The 21960-nt window shown below is 34.4% G+C and overlaps 1 protein-coding gene across 1 annotated transcript in view; it reads left to right on the top strand.

The window, feature by feature from the left end:
• Nucleotides 1-21960, top strand: part of WDR72 (WD repeat domain 72) — a 362471-nt gene that overhangs the window by 157600 nt on the left and 182911 nt on the right. The window lies entirely within an intron of this gene.

Raw genomic sequence — 21960 nt, forward strand, 5'->3', positions numbered from 1 at the left:
CTAATGGCTCCCTATTATGTCTTGGGTCAAAAATAAAACTCTTTGCTATTTAAAGCCCTCACAGCTTAGCTTCAATTTGATTCTCCAAACTTATTAAATGTTGTACTCTTTGGGCTGATTGAATTAGCCCTTTTGTTCTTCCTCCTACAAGATTCTCCCATCTCCCACCTCCACCCTAACAACATCTTTTCCCTTTGTTTGGAATGTACTCCCTTCTTATCTCTGCCTCTTAAAATCTCTTTTTTCTTCAAGACTCAGTTTGAACACTATCATGGGTCTTGCCTGATTCTGTCCCATGCTAATGTTTCCCCTCTCCCATTATCTTGTATTTATGTACCTATATCTTCTGTGTCTTCACAAATATATTCCTACATAGATCTGTGTGTATTTCTATATATGCATATGTTGCCTATCCCTACAAAATATAAGCTTCTTGAGATCAGAGATTATTTGGTTTCTGTCCTTGCATCTCCAATGCCTAGCATTACACTGAGCACAGTTATTGCAAACTAAAGGCTTTTTCACTAATTGATTGATTGATTGATTGTTTGGAGAAACAAAAATGTGAAAAATTAAAGGAGGGATGGCTTAAAAACATAGATTCTTTGTGTGTGTGTGTGTGTGTGTGTGTGTGTGTATGAATGCATGTACACATGAGTGTGTGAGATGAACCCCTTTCTTTGATAGTCTGGTAAAGTTTCTTGACCCCTTCCCTGAATAATGTTTTTAAACAAATAAAATAAGATGTATACGATTACAAAGGAAGTCAATTATGTTGAAATGAAATTATGGAAATATCTTTTTTTCCAAGGACATGGACCTCTGGTTAAGAATTCCTGCTTTAGTATGTGCTTTAAAGAGTCATTTATTCATTCAACTGACGTTCATTAATATTTGCTGTTCATTCCATATTTACACATTACTTTGCATATGTTTTTGATAAATGGCTTCTACAAAGAAGAGTTTGTATTGGTAAGCTCAAGTTAGAGATAATAATAAGTAATCTGATGGAAGCAATAAGGATAGCGAAAAAAGATTTCCCATTGTACCTGTTATTTGCCATTATTATCTTTCCAGATAGGATTGTCTTTTTCTATATTTTTACTTGGCCTATTCAGAGTCATTTTTCTTTCCAGTTAAAAACCACTTTCTGATTAAGTTCCTTTTCTTTCAAGACTTCTATCCTGGCTGACCTTTTAGACAATTACAGGGCTTATTAGCCTGGTGTTAGAAAGCATAGATAATACCACTCACTTATGTGGAGTTGCTAAGATGCAAAGATGTTGGGAGTAAGTCCTATTTGCATAACTGTTCTTAATTACTTCTCTTCCCTAGGGTGCTAGTACCCAGTAACTCAGCCCACATATGCTCTATTGTCTTAACAGTTCTCTACATAGAGAGAAAATGAATGCATCTCAAGATCCATTTGTATCAAAATTCTGTTGTATGAATGTTGAAATAGTTCCATGTTTTAGAATATGGTAAGTTTGCTATACTTTTATATTTATTAAAGGATGCAGTTTATAATAGTCCCAATAGAATACAACTGCCCACATCAAGTAAAGGACTGAAAAATATTTCAGACATGGTTTACTCAGAAGCATATATGACTATTAGAAATTGAGAAATGCTATTTCTGCATCTTGCTGAGCCTTTCAAGAGGAAACTTCAAAACAACATAAGAATTTAAGAAATGGAATTCTAGGTCGGATCAATAATCCATATAGCTCATTGATATCAGTCAGCCAGTCAATAAAGAAATAGAACATAGCAGGGTAAGTACAGGAATGGTCCATGAACCAGGCCAGAACCTGTCCCAAGAGACATCCACTGTCCTATGATTATTTAAAGTAGTTTGAGCTTTGCTGATTACCTGTGTACTTTCAGACTACTTCTAACCAAGATGCTGAAGGACAGCAGATAGGATGAAGCCTGCTCATAAATCATTTGGACAGCATCAGTTTGGATTATTCATATATGTGTGTGTGTGTGTGTGTGTGTGTGTGTGTGTGTGTGTGTGTGTGTGTGTGTGTATATGAAATATCTTTGACTGTGAGTCAGAGGGACCCACTTCAAATTTTGTGTCTGAGGCTTATTATCTATGTAAATTTGGGTAATCGCTGGACCTCAATTTCTTTATCTGTAAAATAAGCCTATTGGACTAGAACCCTTCTGATGACTTTTCCAATTCTAGGTCTAATATCCTTTGACTCTTAGACCAAGGAGTATTTTTATTCTTTGAAGCATTTAAACACATCTATATTGAGGTTTCAATGTACCTAGGTATGACAGCAATGTTTTCCCTCCTTAGAAAAGAAGATTCTCTTCTTGTTGTTCAGTTGATTTGGGATCCTTGTGACCCAAATTGGAGTTTTCTTTGCAGATACTGGAGTGGTTTGCCGTTTCCTTCTCCAGTCCATTTTACAGGTGAGGAAAGTGAGGAAAACAGGATGAAGTGACTTGCCCAGGGTCACCCAGATATGAAGTGTCTGAGGCAATCATTGGCCTTTTGATTATGTGTCTATCACTTAATAAAGGATACTTAACAGAGTTGTTAGGTGGTGCCATGGATAGAATTCTAAACCTGAATTTGACTTTCCAACCTCAGTCTTCCTGATTCCAAACTCACTACTCTTATCCACTGTGCCACCTGGCTAGGCATAATAAACCTGGCATATAGGTGCTTAATTTTTGTTCCTTCCTGAAGTCAGAATTTGAATCCATATCCTTTGATTTTAGAACCAGGGAATTTTTTTAGTGTTCTACACATCCCTATCCCTCTTCTCTCCTAACCAAACCCTTTTATGTAACTGGATGGAAAGATTTTTAACATTTATATTTATATATAACATATTTGCACATATACATAGTCCTTTTTTTTAGGTTTTTGAAAGGCAAATGGGGTGCTCTATCCACTCTGCCACCTAGCCGCCCCCTCATATACATATTCTTAACCATCTTTATCTTAAGCAGATTTAATGAATGGACCCTGAGATGTATACAAAATTTTATGGGAAAAGGATCCTGGAATTGATATAAATTAAGAAAATTTTAGTGTTTTCAATGATTCCAAATTGTTTATTTTTTCATATCTTTAACACATATTTTCTTGGTGATGTTTTATGATTATGATCCATAGAACACAATGATCACAGAAGAATCATGTCAAATGCTATGGAAATAACTATGGAAAGATTCTTAAATAACTCATTCTGAGTTATGCTATATGTAGAAGTTGAAATGGTAAATCAGTAAATGAAATTAGAAGAACAATAGTGAAAATCCATACTAGAGGCTAGTTTTTTGTAGGGTTTAAAGAATTGTAGGGCTACTTTAGAAGATATTATAAGTTGAGAAAGATGCTAAAAGAATTTTTTACAAATGTTGACTTTAGCAATCCTAATTCTAACACTTAATATTTCTGTCACCAACTCTCTGGGTCTCAGGTTCTTCACCTATAAAATATGTGTTAGAACTGATTCCAGCACTGAATCTGTGAAAATGTCTTCAACATATGATGATTTATCTATGAGAAATGATAGATTTTTATGAAGAAGGCATATGACTATAAAAAGAGTTGTAAAGAATTAGGCAAAATAAGTGGGAATTCCAAGTGGTATGTTGGTATAACCACTATTTTAAAAGTCAGAAGGAGGATCCTTTATGGAAAATAATGGTCAAGAATATTATGGTATAGTTCTTCTGTGTTCTGTACTGATAGAGATAGAACCCACATTTAGATGGCAGTATCTAAGTTTCACAATTATGTTATATTGGTTTTCTGTTTAGTTTTCAATGTCATTTGAGAACAGATCTCTTTTCAGTAAATGTCATTCGGGAGTGGAGATTAATTTTCTGTGTCTTGGGACTCATCTGCCCATTTTCTACCCACTTCTAACACCTCTACCAGAAATTATGGCCTGTTAATTTGATATAACTGGTAGAATTTTATATCATCTGCAAATTTAACTGGAAGGAAGGAAGGAAGGAAAGACGGAAGGTAGAAAGGGAAAGAAATTTAAACCAGGCAGTATTTTGCTATTAATCTCAGTACTTCCTTCTACTTGGAGAAATGACAATTTATTGGTGTCCTTTTTTCTACTGACTTTAAGTCATTTCTTTATTCAGGGGGAAAAAATCTTCAGTTCTCATTTCTTTCTCTTTAATTTGTCTTTGGAAACTTTTGAATGTATTTTTTGTTATGGCTTCCCCCCCATCCCCCCATCTAAATAATTTATATTCATTGATTCCTTGTTATAGATATTCATATTTGTACTCTAAGAACTTTGTAATGATGAGTTACTTGGAGATTTCATCACAATAACATATTAATATAACACACTTTTATTTGACAACAAAGTATATTTCATGTAGATCTCAATAATATTCAAGAGAGATTGACAGTATAAATATAATTCTTTACATTCTATAAATAGACTGAAGTCCAGAGTGGGCTCATGATTTTTCTAGAGACATACAGCTAGGAAGTGACTGAAGTAGGATTTAATGACTTTTCAGTTCAAAGCTGTTCCTGTGCAATTTCTTTTTTTTTCTTTTTGGTTTTTGTGAGGCAATGGGGTTAAAGTGACTTGCCCAAGATCACACAAGTATGTAATTATCTAGTGTCTGAGGTCAGATTGAACTCAGGTCCTCCTGACTGTGCCATCTAATGCCAGTATGAAGTGTTTCTATGCCTTTATAGGTTTTCTCTTGTTTGTTTTTAGAGGCAACAAATATATCAAAATGAACATAATTTTAGAAATCTTTCAGAAACAAGGACTGAAGCTCCTTCAACTCTGTATTTTATTTACTATGAATCAAAAACAATGATAATTTTAAATCTCTATGCATATATTTATGCTGTTCTTTGTTATTTAAAAAAATTAAATCAAAAAGTGTAATTATGGCTTAACAGTTTCATCACATTTCCAGAATATAGTGACAGCGATTTTCTGAAGTGGTCGTTCCATTATCCATTACATAGAACAGGGATACACGTTTCAGTGAAAAATATATGTATTCCATCAAGTGTTTAGTCATTAGAAGCTTGAAAGTTGATGAAAATTTACCATTTCTGTTGAATTCCTTTAAAAAAATGTATGTTTGGAGTGGCTAGGTGCCGCAGTGGATAGAACACTGGCCCTGGAGTCAGGAGTACCTGAGTTCAAATGTGGTCTCAGACAATAATTACTTAGCTGTGTGGCCTTGAGCAAGCCACTTAACCCCATTGCCTTGCCAATAAAAAAAATGTATGTTCTAGTGAACTAAATTTGTCAGAAGAATTCCATTTAAAATCTGATATTTAAGCCTTCTTTTCTTTTCAAATCTTTTCAGGCCTTAGAAGGACTTCACACAGGTGAAAGAACTCAAATTAGAGAATTCTATTTGCAGAATCATTAACTTTTTGATGAAGGAATGGTTAATTTTCACATTTTATTTTCTTTTTCCTAATTTTTTGCATGCAACACAATTTTTGAGAGAATTATTTTGCAAATTATGTCAATTCATATATATATATACACACATTTATGTATATAATCTGCTTAAAACAGACATGCACACACACATATTAGTTATATAATTAAGAAACATAACTGTTTAGCTCTACTCTTGATTCAAAATATTCTGCTAATCCCTTAGATTAAAAAACAACAACAACAATAATAAAGAGAGGAATTTATATTCTGTTCATTGGACTGTCAGGTTGTGTACATCGAAATCAGGAATTTTCTTGTACTCACTGACAATATTTTATACTCATAAACCTTGTTTGAAGCCTGAAACACAATTTCATTTATCTTTATATTCTAAGCTTTATAGTGTCTGCAGAAAGTGTCCATCTGTTCATCCGAGATTGCTTCAAATAGTGAGTGGTCAGAGAGACTTAGATGATAAAGGTCAAAGGAGCCTCTTGACCCTGTGCTACTCAGGAAAGCAATTGGCGAGGAGGGACTGATATACAGTTAGATACAGCCTGCCAAAGCGGTCCCCACTTTAATTGGTAATGATAGCAGGAATACACAGTAAAGTCATTGCTGAAAGAAAACAAAAAGTATCCAATATAGTAATTTATTACCAGTCAGTGGGTCTCACGCACTCAGTTGTTTTACTCCTGCCGTGGTCAGAGAAAGCAAAAAGGTACTCTAACACTTAACTGAAAATGGATGCCCTGCTGCTATCAGAGATGCATGGTGGTCAAATGATTGCCCATGCCATTAGCTTGGTAATGTTTTCTCTATTGTAAACTCAGCTCCCCATGTCCTTCCTGTGCATCAGCTGCAGATTGAAGGCTCTCTCATTTGTCTTCTATTTCTGCTGCCAATCATCAAGCTGCTGTCCACCAGGCACATTTGAAGGAGACAATTTTTTACTATCGACAACCATCTCCAGCAACCTAGGGCTCAACGGATTTAAAAATGAATGGCCTGGGCTTTCATTTACACCTTGGGGGTGGTTTTTATGCATTGTTTGTATATGTGCTTGGGAAGATAATTTAGGGGATCCAGGACCCAGATTTCACAGCTGTCTGTGTGCTAGGTCCTCTAGGAAACCTGTGCAATCCACCAGGCTTCTGATTTTTCATGAAATTATGCAATTTGCTATAAATGCAGAAAAATATCTGTGGGATATGGGAAGAACTTCTTTGTGGATCTTTTTTCATTTAAGTCAATCAATAAAAAAGCCTTTTAAAAATAGTTACTACATTCTGTCAAAGAGGGTAAAACTCCCACAGACAAATATAAATGAACTTCACCCCCCTTGAATCTGGAATTGTTTTTTAGATACAGGCTGTATCTACATCTTGAGATGTATATATAAACTGTATGTGTATATAAATTTATCTATGCATACATTCTAACTATATATAAACTGTGTGTATTTTATATGTATATATATATTTATATATATTCTAACAGTTTATAGTTAGGATACACACACACACACGCACACACACACACACACACACACATATGAACTATTAGCTGTTGACTGGGACCCTTAAATGATAGGTTCCAAAATTTAACAATTTATTATAAAGATAGGGGAAAAGAAAGATAACACTTATTTTCTTGTTTGTATGTGAGATTATAGAATATTCTTTCCTCTACTTATTTTTTATGATCTATGTTATAAACAGCTCAGAAGCCATAAAAGTAATAAAAATCTTTAAATTCATTGATACTTCCTAGCTTTCTCTAAATTCTTCAATTTATTGTTTATAGTTTTTTTAAAAACACCAGTTGCTAAAATAGATATTTCTCAAATTCCTGAAAGATTATGTGTGTGTTTGTAAAGAAAATAGATTCAAAGTATATAAATCTGTAAATGAATTTCATCAAAGGAACTCTTTTTTCAATGAACTGAAGTGAATCCTTTGTTTAAAAGACAAGTTTTGAGATGGGGACTGGCTGATGATTACCTGGTCATGCCTATAGTCTTACTATAGGAGGGCAAGGCACCCACAGTTTAGCAAGGAAAACTAGTGTCCATATTCTGCCTAATTTAATGGCTGGTAGACTCTGGGCAACTCACTTAACTTCACTTTTCTAATCTGAAAAAAAACAATGAGGATTGTTAATAACATTTTCTACACAGGTTTGTTGTGAGTGCCAAGTGAGATATTATATGTAAAGCACTTTGTGAACTTTAAAAATTATTATGCAAATTTGTTATGAGTATTGCTCCTGAATATCAGAATGCTGTATTTCAGCAAAACCTGTTCTAATTTGCATTTTCACATTGGACTGTTTCTTTATGTCAACAAGCCAAAAGTTTCAATTATTGAAGTACTTTGGACACCTTCTCCCTGCCTGCTACTTTTTTTTAACTCTTTATTGGTTTTTGTTGAGATGAGAAGGCTAAGGCCATTCCATGGAACAATATCCTACGAGTAAAGACTTGGACTTTTATCTTTTTGGTAGCATGCTTTCTGTAGATCTGGTGATGCAGTGAAGATCATTTCCCCAAAATACTAGAGCTGGAAAATATCTTTGGGATCATCTTATTCAATCCTATCATTTTAGTAGATGAGGACACTGAGGTAAGGAGAGGGAGAAAGAGGTCTGATCAAAATCAAAGTTACTTGTTGCCTGAAATGAAACTATAACTCAAGGCCTCTGACTCCAAGTCTAATGTTCTATTTCTTCTATCACACTAAAGAGGTTGGGACATAGCTATATAGAACATTAACATATACAATGTGTTTTGATTACATTATTTCATTTTAATAAGTACCTATTATGTAGAAGTTCATAGTTTAACAAAACTAATCAACTCTTAGAAAAATGTTTTTTTACATGCAGTGTTACACATTCATAGTCCCCCTACCTCTTTAAGAAAGGAGAAGGAGATTCTTTTTCATTTCCTCTTATTCGGAGATGTTTGGTCATTACAATTACAATTGCCTTAATTTTCTTTCCAATGTACCAATGATCAATGCCTTTTAGGTCACCAAACTTTTTTCCTTAAGAATGAGAATTTTTCCATTTTTAATGAAGTCAGTTTAATGAAGGCAGTTTCATAGTAACTCTATATATTGTTTCCATATTTTTGCTTACTTCATTTTTCATTATTTTATCTGTCCTCCCAAGTTTCTCTTAGTCATCATTGTTGTACAATAACATTCCATTAAAACCACCTTAACTTGTTTAACCAATTTTAATCTAGTTCTTCAAGGAGTTTATTTTAATAAGGAGAAACAATATAGACCAGTGATGGAGTTTTGGGTTTGGGGAAGGCTATAATATATGGGTTTGATTATTTTCCATATATGACAATAATCACATCTTTCTGAGCTGATTTTCAATCATAGCATTCAAAAACTTCAGAAAATTACTAGGTGGCACAGGAAATAGAGTTCTGGGCTTGGAGTCAGAAAGATCTGAGTTCAAGTTTAGCCTCAGACACTTCCTTGTCTCATAATCTTGGGCAAATCATTTAATCCAATTTCCCTCAGTTTCTACATCTGTAAAATGTGCTAGAAAAGGTAATGGCAAAATATTCAAAGCAGCTTTGCCAAGAAACCCCAAATGGAGTCATGAAGAGAAACAACCCAAACCACAAAATCCTTAGAGTTTTTTTTTAACTTCCTAATTTAATGGATTAAAAAATTCATCTTGAGAGAGTTAAATGATTTAAATAAAGCCAGTGAGTAGTGAATAAGTAGCATTACTGACATCAGAACCAAAGTCATGTTATTCCAAATCTAGCACCATGATCATTGTACCTGACTTTTCTTTGAACTATTATGTCCCCCCACCCCACCCCCACCCCCAACTTTGGAGGAAAGGCAATCCTAAATTCTCAGCAGGATGCATCTGGTAAAGAAAACTAGATCCTCCATATAGAAGGTGAAGAAGAGGTGAACCAGTATGGGAATCCCTGCCAGCTAATGGAAATTTATATTTTAAGTGAGGGTAGAGTTCCCAGAATAAGTTGAATCCCTATGGTAAACAGCCTTTAGAGACAAGAAGGTAGCTAGGTAAAATAGCATTTAAGTTGTGCTTTCCATGAAATTTTTATGTGGTTATGTGTATTAAATCAGTCAAAGGAGATGGCATGTCCTGATGTATTTGGTGGGGGGGGGGATATAAAAGCATTTTCTTTTCCTGGATATCATGCTGTTAATATGTACAGTAACTTGAATTTTCAGGTAGACTTTTTCAATTTAACGCTTTCCAAAATACAATGTAGCATTATAGGTTTTTGTGTGCTACTAATGGACCATGGTTTAATTTTAGGAAGTGAATTCTTGACAGTAGGAGGAGGACCCTGACATTTATGGATCATAAACTAATGCATTTCACTTCTTTTTCATTATTGAATCTCTAGCACCTTTTGCAGTGCCTTGAACATAATAGGTATTTGTTTATGCTTTCTGTTCTTTGTTCTGATGCTAATATGTTATTTTTCAAATGTTTACCAGCTAGTTTAGCTACTTTTTAATTATTACTTGACAAATATTAGTTAAAATATGAAATTTTAAATAACAGTATGTAGATATTATATAATGGCCAAAAATTTTGCTAATAATAAAGTGCTCCTGAGAGGTCATGATCTTTATAGTTAAGCCTGCTGCTCAGAGATAGTTTTACTTCTGGAAAGTTTTTGAATGATAGATTTGTTTGTGTTTTCACATCAATAAATAATCATTGATCTTTTGGGCCACTGATGAAATCAAGAATAAATCAGATGAACAATAAGTATTTATTTAGCATGTAATATATATTAGGCTCTGTGTTGGGTGCTGGGAATACAAAGACAGTCCTGCTCTCAGGAAGCTTGTCTTCTCTTGGAAATCTTGAATTAAAGTAGTGCCTTTTATATAATCATAAGGAATCATGGAGAAATTGCTTAACATCTTAATGTCCCTGGAGACCTCTTTGAGATGGGTGATTTTCAGATTGTCATTAAGGAAATAACTTCCTACCTTGGGTACTTCCTATGTAGGTTAAAAGCACATGTTAAACTGCCCTCACTCCCTACCCCAACACCCCAAAATAACAGAAAAATGCTAGAATGAGATCAATGCTTTTCAGGTCATCAAACCTTTTCCTTAAGAAAGAGAATTTTTCTGGTTTTAATGAAGTCAATAGAATCAATCTTTGAATTGGGGATATGAGAAGGTTCGGATAGGTCAATTTAATGTTTTGGGGGATAAAGCAATAGAGATAAAATTTTTTGACCTTTTTATTCCAGAAATGCTGACTTTCAGTTATAATTAACTTACAGAATTTCAGGGAAAACTCCATTCTAATTCAGACAAGTTATGACAAAGGACTTTTTGCCTTAGTAGAAATATAATTTAAGGAATATTTTTCATGAACTACAGTTTTATTACTTTCAAATACATGCAAAATCTGGAGCTATTCTTAGGAGGCATGCTATGAAATTATGAAAATGATTTGTAATTAGCATATCAATTAGGTATAAATGATGACTTCCAAAGCTCTCCATGCCTATTGTTTGCAATAATTTGCAGGATCTATGATATAAAGGTTTTCTTTAATAATGGTAAAAATCAATTTTCAGTCTGGTACAAATTATCACAATTTCTGAATTAGTGGCATCCCAGTTAATGAGGTTTTAAGCTTGTGACCCAAAGGCAAGGGTAGTAAATTAAGTTCTGCCAGTGGATCTAGAATCCCTCTATCCAAAAGAAAGCTGTGAGTGGAAAAGCTGCTTACAAAAGAAACCTTTTCAGGAGGCTATGGAATCTTGGCCAGCTGTGGTAATTAGGTGCTTTCATGAGCTAATGTTCTGAAACATTTATTTTTCCTTTATGGTGACAGTCGTTTAAGTGGATTTCACTGGAAACACTGATGTTAGAGATGAACTTCCCCATATGTACAGGAATGTGGCCAAAGGACTGACCTTTTTGTTACTGTAAACAAAGACAGCTTGTTAAAGGCAGATGTACCTGGGACAATAAACTCATTCAACTGGCTTTTAATGAATATTAGTTGAAAGAATGAATTAATAAATTGGGTCCATCCTGAGAATATTAATAAAATTACAATAAAAATTTTGAAAATCATTATGCTACGATGTTTTGTGGAAGTTGGTGTAGAGCAAGGTAAAGATATGAGTCATATTTCCATTGGAGGTAACAATAGAGGATTTATTTTTGGTTAGTTGGTTGGTTGGTTTTTACAAGGCTATGGCATTAAATGGCTTACCAAAGGTCACACAGTTAGGTCATTATTAAGGGTCTGAGACCAGATTTGTACTCAGGTCCTCCTGACTCCAGGACCAGAGCTCTAAGCATTGCATCACCTAGTTGCCCCAGGACTTCATTTTGAAACACAGGCATGCTGTTTTACCAGTTATTAATCAACAAACATTTGTTAGTTACCTAATTTCTTAATTACCAGTAACTCTGCTAGGTGTAGAGATATTGGAGTGCTTTGTCATTTCCTTTTCCAGCTGTTTTACAGGTGGGGAAACTGAGGCAAATTGGGTTAAATGATTTGCCCAGGGTTACACAACTAGAAAGTATTTAATGTCAGATTTGACTTCAAGAGGCACCACACTCTATGAATCTAGCTGCTTGGTGATAAATGCAGATACATTAAAAATGGAAAGAACAGTCTTTTCACTCAAATAGCTTTTACTTGCTTCCTGTAGGGGAGACAATGTCTAAGTCATATAAACATATAGAAAATATATACAAACATCAGTAAAATGGATTTTACAAACAAATCTTGCATTTTTCTTCTTCTACATCTTTGCTTGTGCATGCCTACTCTTTGTTGAATTCTTTCTAGTCCTTTAAAGTTCAGCTCAGATATGACCTCTTTCAAGAACACTCTCCTGATTCCTCTTGTGGGTAACATGCATTTTCCCTTCTCACTCAAAGGTCTTCCTTTACCACTTGTAACTCTTGGCTCACAGGACTATAAATAATAACTCCTCATATTTGGGTGTATGTATTTATATGCTCTACATCCAATCAGTAACCTCTCAAAATTTAACTCCAATAATGTCATCTTCCATTCTCAACTTTTACCACCTTTTTTTAGGATGTTTACCTACTTCCAGCTTCTTTCCCCTCTAATGCACACCACTGCCATCTACTCAAGAATGTGCAGTGGCTTCAATTGTTTAAAGGATTAAATTCAGAACTCTAGATCTGTTTTGGTCAAATTGATTTTAAAATGTCAGGAAATGGGCAACAAGCTTCATCTCAAGCTTCTGGAGTCAGGGTTGATTATTGCATTGATTAAAATTTTTAAACCTTAAAATAAAGAAAATAAGTGCAAGGTTGTCACTAGTATCTAGGCCTCATTCATCTTCAGGCTATCAGTCAAGTCACATAGAACAACCATTTTAGTCTACAAATCAGAATTTTTTTTTAAGTTTGCAAGAAATTTTTGAATCTAGGGTAACCCATTCTTCTCCATGTTGTACTTTTAACTTTCTCATTTTTCAGAAATCTCTTAGTTCTGAAAATTCACTCCAGGGGGCAGCTAGGTGGCACAGTGGATAGAGCACTGACCCTGAAGTAAGGAGAACAGGAGATCAAATCTGGTCTTAAACACTTAATAATTGCCTAGCTGTGTGACCTTGGGCAAGTCACTTAACCCCACTGCCTTGCAAAAACAAATTAAAAATTCACTCCAGTCCAGAAATTCACACACTGGAAATATCTACCCTGATGATCTCTCCTGATTGAATGACTTCTCCTTAGACTCTCCACTTATTTAGGGAAGGTCCTCAGACCAGTTATTCCTCTGTAGATTACATGCTGGAATTTTTGTACCTTACTCAAAACAGGTGCAACAATACTCCCACCCTTTTTAACCTTTATATGTTAGGATGTAGGCTCTTTGAAGGCAGGAATCTTCTTTTTTTTTTTCATTTGTATACTCAGTACTTATCATGATGTATATCAAATAGCAAAGCACTTAATAAATGCTTGTGACTTGACTAACTGACCAGGAAACAAGTTCTATATTATATGATTTATAAGCTGATCTTTTAAGGAAACTGGGGATTCTTCAAAATTAAAATGATATAGTAATATATTTCAGGCATAGAGTGGCACTGTTTAAAAGCATGGAGAGAGAAGATATAATGTTACCTATGAGAAACAGCAAGTATAACATTTCATTGGAGCATGAGTGGGTGAAGAGAAGTATTGTCTATAAAAGGTTGTTTAGATATAGTAGACCAGGTGGGGGTTGCCTGTAAATGCTAAACAAAGAGATAATCTGACTCTAGAGGTAATAGGGAGAGTTCATTGAACTCAGATGTTCTTGCTTCAAGAGCCATCTCTTTACCCATTATACCATTATACCTCTCAGGAGCAAGACATTAGTTTTAACTATCTTTGTTTCTTGTCCCTTAGATTCTAGATTTGCTGTGGTATCTTAAAGCTAATAAATAAGCAATCATTCATTAATGGATAGGCAATTATTCATTAATACTAAGAAAAGAATAACATAATAATCCCTCTCCAAATGCAATAGACGTGAGTTTACAGTTAATTTTAGTGAATGAATCAGAATTGTGTCATTAACATTTTAAATGATTTGGTTGACTCCAAAGAATCCATTCTGCTTCTTAATGATTTGAGGTATAGAATCTCTATGGTCTGTTGAGAAGAATCTTTGATATTCTGAAGGACTAGTGATTTAATTTCAATTTTTATTTCACATTTTCCCTGCCCTCTTGCCAGGGAAATGTTTATAAATCTTCACTAAGCTTTCAAATATACTTTCTCCATGTTTCTAGGGAGGGGAAAATTTGTCATCATGCTTCCCTGTATCATTTTTTCTTCTGGAATAACTATCTATTATATGATCCAGAGGAAATGAAAACCTTATTCAATTGGAAAAATGATTTGGTGCCTTTTACTTGGCTAAGATGTGTTTACCTGGTATGAATGTTTGGCCATGATGGAACAAGCTGTGTCCATAGAGCCACTGTAAGACTGAACTATGCCATCTCCCAAATTAAAAGTGGCATATATCTAATGATATATCAGAAGAGTGGCCATCTTTTCAAAGAGACTTGGATAATTTAACTCTTTTTTTTTTTAGATAGAGGAAAATTGATGAAACTAATGTGAATCTAGCAGATGCTTGTATCTACACCTTCTGGTGCCAAATTTTGCTCCTTAGACCAGATAGCAAATGACATCTGTTTGACAAATAAAATATTCAAATACCTATTATACAGATAATACTATGAGAGTCACCTTATAAAACACAATGTATCCTTGTTCAAGTCTTCATTGTTAAGGATCTGAATTCTTCCTGGAAGGTAAAGCATATCTATTGAGTTTAGTCTCAGTGGTTCTGGCCTGCACTGCCATTATTCTGATTATTTGCTTGTGAGTATGTGAGATTTTGAATGAATCACTACCTTTCATACATTTGTTCATTTGTAAAATTAGAATACTAGAGAAGAAAATATGCAAAGTTCCTTTCAATTCTAAATCTTAAGAAAAGTTAAATTATTATTATGTTACAACTTTGAAAGGAAGGTAAAATTTGTCTAGGCTAGAATGGTCAAGAAAAGCTGTAAGTTTCATGGAGGAAGGTATGACTTAATTTTATTTTTGAAGGATCATTAGGTAGTAGAAGAAAGTTTATTTTTCTTCAGAGAGAAATTGAAAAAATGAGAGCATGCACATGATAATGAGAAATACAGGTTAGAAACAAGTATGGTTATGGGTTAAAGAATAGGGGGAGTTAAGGTCAGAAAAGGTTAAGGTCAATTAGGGTTAAATTCTTAACTTACATGTCAAATAGAAGGTATAGATCTTAGGGAGTGATTAAAGTACGAGTTTGGGTAGAAAGCTAAATAAGCAGCAGTGTGGAAGATGGATTGAATAGAGATGATTGTAGTAGTCTAAGTATATGTCAATAAAAACCTCAACAAGGGTAATTTTAGTAAGATGGGAGGAAAAGAGATCTAAGCAACATTAGGAAAAAAAGACTATACTAAATAACCTTTTTGGTAGGGTTGGGGAGGATATATGAGAGACAAAGCAGATTTGGATTGGTCTATTTCAGTAAACAGGTTTGGTTGGCATACATGTATTATATGTCTTTATTCTTTTCCTCACCTATTTTGTAGAAACCTATTGCCACTATTGCTTTTGCTTTCTATCACTCATTTTCCTTCTAGGTATTGTGGACTTAGAATGGTGGGGTTAAAAAATTTGGAGGAGGGGGAATAATTACTACAAAAGTTATGCAGGAAATAGCTAATAAAAACCATAATTAAAGTAATATTTGTGTAGTTTCTTATAATTTTCACTATTCCACATTCATAGTATTTTTCTCATAGGTATTCTCCATAACTTTATAAGGTATGGTTCTCCATGAATTAATTAATTTTAAATTAAAAATGCTTTTTTTCACTAGAAAGCATTTATTTTTCTCTCCTGACCGTCTTTCCCCACTGTCAGTTGAATAAAATTTAAAAAAGAAACAAGAAGACAACAGTATTCATAACAAATTCTCATATTAATGTCATTCAAAAATGTGCCTCAGTTTGTATATTAAAGTCTTTGGTCCCTTTTCTTTCAAGTGGTGGGTAACATTAACTCATAGGTCCTCTGGAACTTTATTGATCATGAGTTTCTCCAAGTTATTTCTTTCCATTTTTTCATTATTGAATAAATTGTTCTGCCTCTGCTTACTTTATTTCACATGTGAATTAGGCACTGAGATTGAATAAGACATGATGTTAATTGATGTCATGGTAAAATAAAATAGATGTCATATCAGGGAGAACAGTTAATTAGGGTGGTTGAAATTAAGAAAAAACACCATAAAATAATTCCCATTTGATATTCCATCAAGAATTTCCAGAGTTGGGGTGGCTGGGTGGCACGGAGGACAGAGCAGTGGCCCTGGAGTCAGGAGTATCTGAGTTAGGATTGGCCTCAGTCATTTAATAATTGCCTAGCTGTGTGGCCTTGGGCAAGCCACTTAACCCCATTGCCTTGCAAAAAAACCTAAAAAAACCTAAAAAAAAAGTTTCCAGAGTCCCAAACCCACACCTTAATCTTCCTCCTTCAGGAAAAAAAAAACAAAACATCTAGTTATATATCTTGGATATGCTCAGCGTAACTGCTAGAAGTTACTTCTAGGGAGGGAAAATTTGTCATCATGCTTAATTTGGTGTCTTGAGTTTGATCCCTGTATGACTCAATAATCTTTTGCTTCATGCTTCTGTTTTTTTTTTTTTTTAGGTTTTTGCAAGGCAAATGGGGTTAAGTGGCTTGCCCAAGGCCACAGGTACTCCTGACTCCAAGGCCCGTGCTTTATCCATTACGCCACCTAGCCGCCCCATGCTTCTGTAGTCTAAGTCAGGCTACCTATTTCTCAAAATAATGCTTGCGCCCACAATAATGAGGGAAGAGTAATCAACACTCCTAAATTCATTCCCCTGACTGAATGATTAGTTCCATATTATAACTGGAAAAACCACTTGAAAGTCATAACCTAGTGATGGTGGGTTAGACTAGGTATCATTGCACTGGGAAGATTGCTTATAATTAGGAGTGGCCAGACAGGGATAAAGACAGAACATTGACTGTAATTCAACCTTAAATACTGATGCTTTAATATATTTCTGAGTGTTGGAGAATGACTGGACACTTCAAAACCCTATGGACACAATGAGGGAAATAGAGGGAAAATGTGAGATTTTGACTTTGTTACTTTATAGGTGTTTATATACATATTATATTATACATATGTACATATACATGCATAGTTACACATCCATTTCATTTACTCATTAATGACAATAATAGATTGTTAATCTAAAGATGTGTTTTTGTTTTGGGAAATACTGTTAGATCTTCTGTAGGAAGTTCATTTTCCAAGTTTTTTTCTCCATGGCTCTGGGTTAATTCTTAATTTGGTTTCAACTTTATTTCTAGATTTTCCCACCTTTTATATCCTTGGTTATTAGAAATCTGAGTCTTTTTGGCATATAACTTCTTGGGTACTAGGTCCAAGGGATTCCTAGGCTCTGACATAATGGGAGAGTTTTCGTGGAAGTTTTTTGCTTGCATAGGCTGCCATGAAGAATTCAGGGAGAAATGGAAAAGTTAACATTCCCTGGATGCTGTCAAGCAGTCATAATTACTTTGCTGATTTTGTCTGTTCCCTCTCATTCTGCACCCCCATCAATTCTTGTATCCCCATGCCCCAGAAATTCATTCTGTATTATTTAGGATTTCTACTTCAGTGGACAAAGCCACTTTTTGGAGGAATAGACTTGTCTTAATTAGGGACTGGGTGTCTTAAGAGACTCAAGGCATAGGACCATATGGTAACAGATCTCTGATAGTCTATCTCTTAGGTAGTGTTTTACTTGACTTGAACTCAGTACAGTCCACCTGGGGCATGCTCTATGCAAAGGGTTAAATACCAGGAATGTTTCCAAGGCTAAGGTGGTACATATAGACCTAAAGAAATAAAGAAGACTCCTAGCCTGGGTCTAATACCAAAATAGTTTCCTTATAAAGTAATTTCAGGTTATAAGGTTATAAGAAATATTTGAATAGGCAGACATTTGGTGAGATTAAGATTGAGTCATTGTAACCCCATTTGGGATTTTCTTGGAAAAGATTTACCTCTTCCTTCTCAAGATCATTTTGCAGATAAGAAAACTGAGTCCAACAGGATTAAGTGACGCTCCTAGGGTCACAAAGCTGGTCAGTGTATGAGGCCATGTTTGAACTCAGGTCTTGCTCTGGGTTACCTAGCTGCCCAAATTGCAATTTATACATGCTTAAAACTCATGGAATTATTATTGATAAGAAGTTTGTGATGATTAAATTGCAATGATAGATTTAATTGGGAAATCTCTCATACCATGTTAGATATTTTAAAAAATCCTATTTCAGAAAATATTTCCATTAAAGTTGGATATACATTTTAAAGATTTATTCAGACATTTGGTTTTTAAGGGCTTTTCAAGTTTTACTGTGAAATGATTTATATGCCAATTAATTTCTTTTTGAAATAGTGTATCTAGATACAATTAAAATTATATTCAGGCATTTTCTACTTAATTTCTAGAATTCTACACGGCATTGTAGCAACATTAACTGGCACTTTGGAATATAATGCTTTTATGTTATTAAAAAAGACTATTATTAAAAATTGAATGAGATTCAACTATATTGGAGACTTTAATAAAAGTGAATGTCATATAGGTTAGGTAAGAGTAAAAGTTAACTTAAAACCAAGCAATATCAGTGGAGAAATTGAGGCTATAAAAGATATACATTCAGGTAGTTTCCCTTCAAGTTAAGGATATGAGTTTGTTCTTAAAGTTCATTTCCAAGTAGGCTGTTTGGAATTCACATCTATTTTCTCACAGAAATAATATTCTAAATGATGATTAGATTTCAAGCTAGTCCACAAAAGTCTATTTATGCCATTATGTACCTGAAGCCTAATATAATACACTACACCTATACAATACACTACACCTGTCCATCACTTAAAATGTTTTCTTTAGGAGAAAATCCATTTTGAATTCCTGCTGAAGAAATTCAGAACACATCTTCTCTTAGAAGGGAAATTTAGGGTTTCACAGGTGGTCATATATCAGGTATCGGCAATAGTTAATTTGGTTTGAGGGTATCAATAATTAAATCATTATGGTTCTGTAAGCCCACAACATTTCATTATTATTATCTAATCATCAGCCTGTTGTAGTGGAAACAGATTCAGTTTGGGCTTTCTGGTCCTGCATTTGACACCTAAATGTGCCATTGTGCCAAGGTCTTTGGACAAGTCACTTTTTAAATATTTGAGGGAGTTGAACTTCTAATATCCCTTCTAACACTTAATCTATTATCAAAGATTCCTGTGAGCTACTCAAAGTGCTTGTAGTCTAATAATAGAGTAAGACACTAATATAAAGAGTAAACCTCCCCAATAATAAATTCATTTACAAATATGAGAGATAGATGATATTGTTATTATTATTTCATGCTTGAGGAACCTGACTTGTCCACCATCACACAACTAACAATTATTTGAGGCTGGGTTTCAATTTATGTTCTTCCTGACTATCCAGCTATCATAGCTGCCATGACTAGCTGTATGGTAATTTAAGGAAAGGGATGATAAATAAATGCAATTAATCCTCTTACATCATGACTTTTTTCCCTATTGAAGCTAAGGATTTTGAGAGATGAAGATGAGGATTATGTTCAATTCAGGCATCTGCTTTTTGCAGTAGTAGGAAATAGACAGGGACAGGAAGACATGAGTTCAAACTCTACCTCACTACTTGTATGATCCAGAGCAATTCACTTAATCATTTTCAGCATCAATTTCTTCATTTGAAAATTAGCATAATCACAGACATTACCAGTTTGCTGAGTGAATCAAATGAGATTTCTTATGTTTAGTGTTTTATAAACCTCAAAGTCCTAATTGTATCCTTCCTTGTTTAGCACATAGTGCATTTTTTTTTTTAGGTTTTTGCAAGGCAAACGAGGTTAAGTGGCCTGCCCAAGGCCACACAGCTAGGTAATTATTAAATGTCTTGAGACTGGATTTGAACCCAGGTACTCAAGACTCCAGGTCAGGTGCGTTATCCACTGTGCCACCTAGCCGCCCCACACATAATGCATTCTTAATGAATTCATAGATGATTGATTGACTGAAACCTCCAAAGCAACTTTTAGTTCTAAAACTCATCACTATATGAGCAAAGCTATTTTTAAGGTTCTTTGAATTGTCATGATTTTTGTAAAAGAAGTGTGCCAAGAAGTATAGTGGATAGAATGTTGAGTCTGACCTTAGGAAGATTCCTCTTTGTGAATTTAAATCTGTCCTCAATCACATGCTAGCTTTTTACCCTAATTAAGTCACTTAATTTGTTTGCCTTATTTTCCTTATCTGTAAAGAAGAAAATAGCAAACCACTTCAGTATCTCTGCCAAGAAAACCCCAAATGTATTCATGATGAGTTGGATGCAATTGAACAATAGCAACAACTTTATAAGTATTATCTGACACCTGACTGCAAGTGTAGCCACTTAGCAGATAATTTCTATACCTAACATTTTGGACATTACTTTATAGTAGATAGAATGATGGACTCAGAACCAGGAAGCTTTGAGTTCAAATTGTCTCACAATTACTAATGGTGTGACTCCGGGCATTTAAAGGGCTTCAGTTGGCTCCCTTCTAAAATGTGGTGGTTGGACGTTATGACCAGCTCTAAACTTATAATTCTGTGATATAACCATATAGTAACATGTATATATTGGTATATTTCTGTGTGTACATGTATATGATTATAAATTCTTGCCTCCTTTTCCCAAGTCAGTTCATCTAGAAAAAAAATAAAGAGAGGGAAAAATAGTTCAGCAAAAAATAATCAAACATTGACCAAATCTAGTAGTATAAGTAATTGTTGAACCCCACCCTCCTTGGGGCAAGGAATTCATTTTTCTACCTCATCAAATACTTTGAGGTTATAAATCACATATGGCATAATGAAACAAATTTTTCAAAAAATCCGTAGCTTGAGAAGCATTTACTGCCTTAGTTTTATTTCTAGGATAGTTTGCATACTTATAATCCTTTTATGATGTATTCCATATAGCATCCATTCATCATTTTTGTCAGAAGGTTTTTTTTTATTATTATTGTAATAAGGAAATTGCTTGAATCTGTATTCCCACTTCAAGATTGGGAGTTGAAGCACATGGGATGCTTTTTGGTTTTTCTGAATCAAGCATTAGGGGAACACTGTTCTCTTCATAGTTGTAAGGAAAAGAGGGAAAGAAATTAACAGAATAGTCTGTCATTTTGATTTGAGGAAAATGTGCACATATCTATTATTTTTTTCTTCTAGGTTTCTCTATCTTGTAAAAAAAATGTTTTGAATTTGTGGGGTTTAAGGAAGATTATTTTCTACCTATTATCATCTGGGTATTTCATGTGGGGAGGAGTTAGAAGACTTGAAAGGCAAAATGCTTACTGACCATCTGGGATTTACACTTCACACTTTTTCTCTCAAAAATAGTTTCTAAAGGTCTTTGCCCTTAGGACAAAGATTGTTTAGGGCTCAGCTCTCCTCTCTACTCCTCCCCACCTGCTGTTGCACTTTCATATGCAGATTTTTCCTTTGCAACTTTACAAGCCAACTCCCCTAGAATTGAGCCTTGAGGGTAAAGGATGGATGTGTCTGGAGAACATCCCTTTGCTCCTCTATTCCCTGACAATAAACAGACCTCCCTCCTTAACTTTACCAAAGTAACAACTAGCTTAGAGTAGTCTCAAAGGCTGTAAAAAATGCTAAGTTAAGGGGAAATAAAAGAAAAAAAATTTTGACTTTTTTGGGAAATTTTGGGGAATTCAGGTGATGAGGAAAGCCATGCAAAGTGCCATGCAAATAGCATCTAATAGTAGTTAGATGAGGTTTTAAATTAGAGACAGGGTTTATGAATATAGACACTAAA

Source organism: Macrotis lagotis, chromosome 4 (assembly GCF_037893015.1).
Source record: "Macrotis lagotis isolate mMagLag1 chromosome 4, bilby.v1.9.chrom.fasta, whole genome shotgun sequence".
NCBI lineage: Eukaryota > Metazoa > Chordata > Mammalia > Peramelemorphia > Peramelidae > Macrotis > Macrotis lagotis.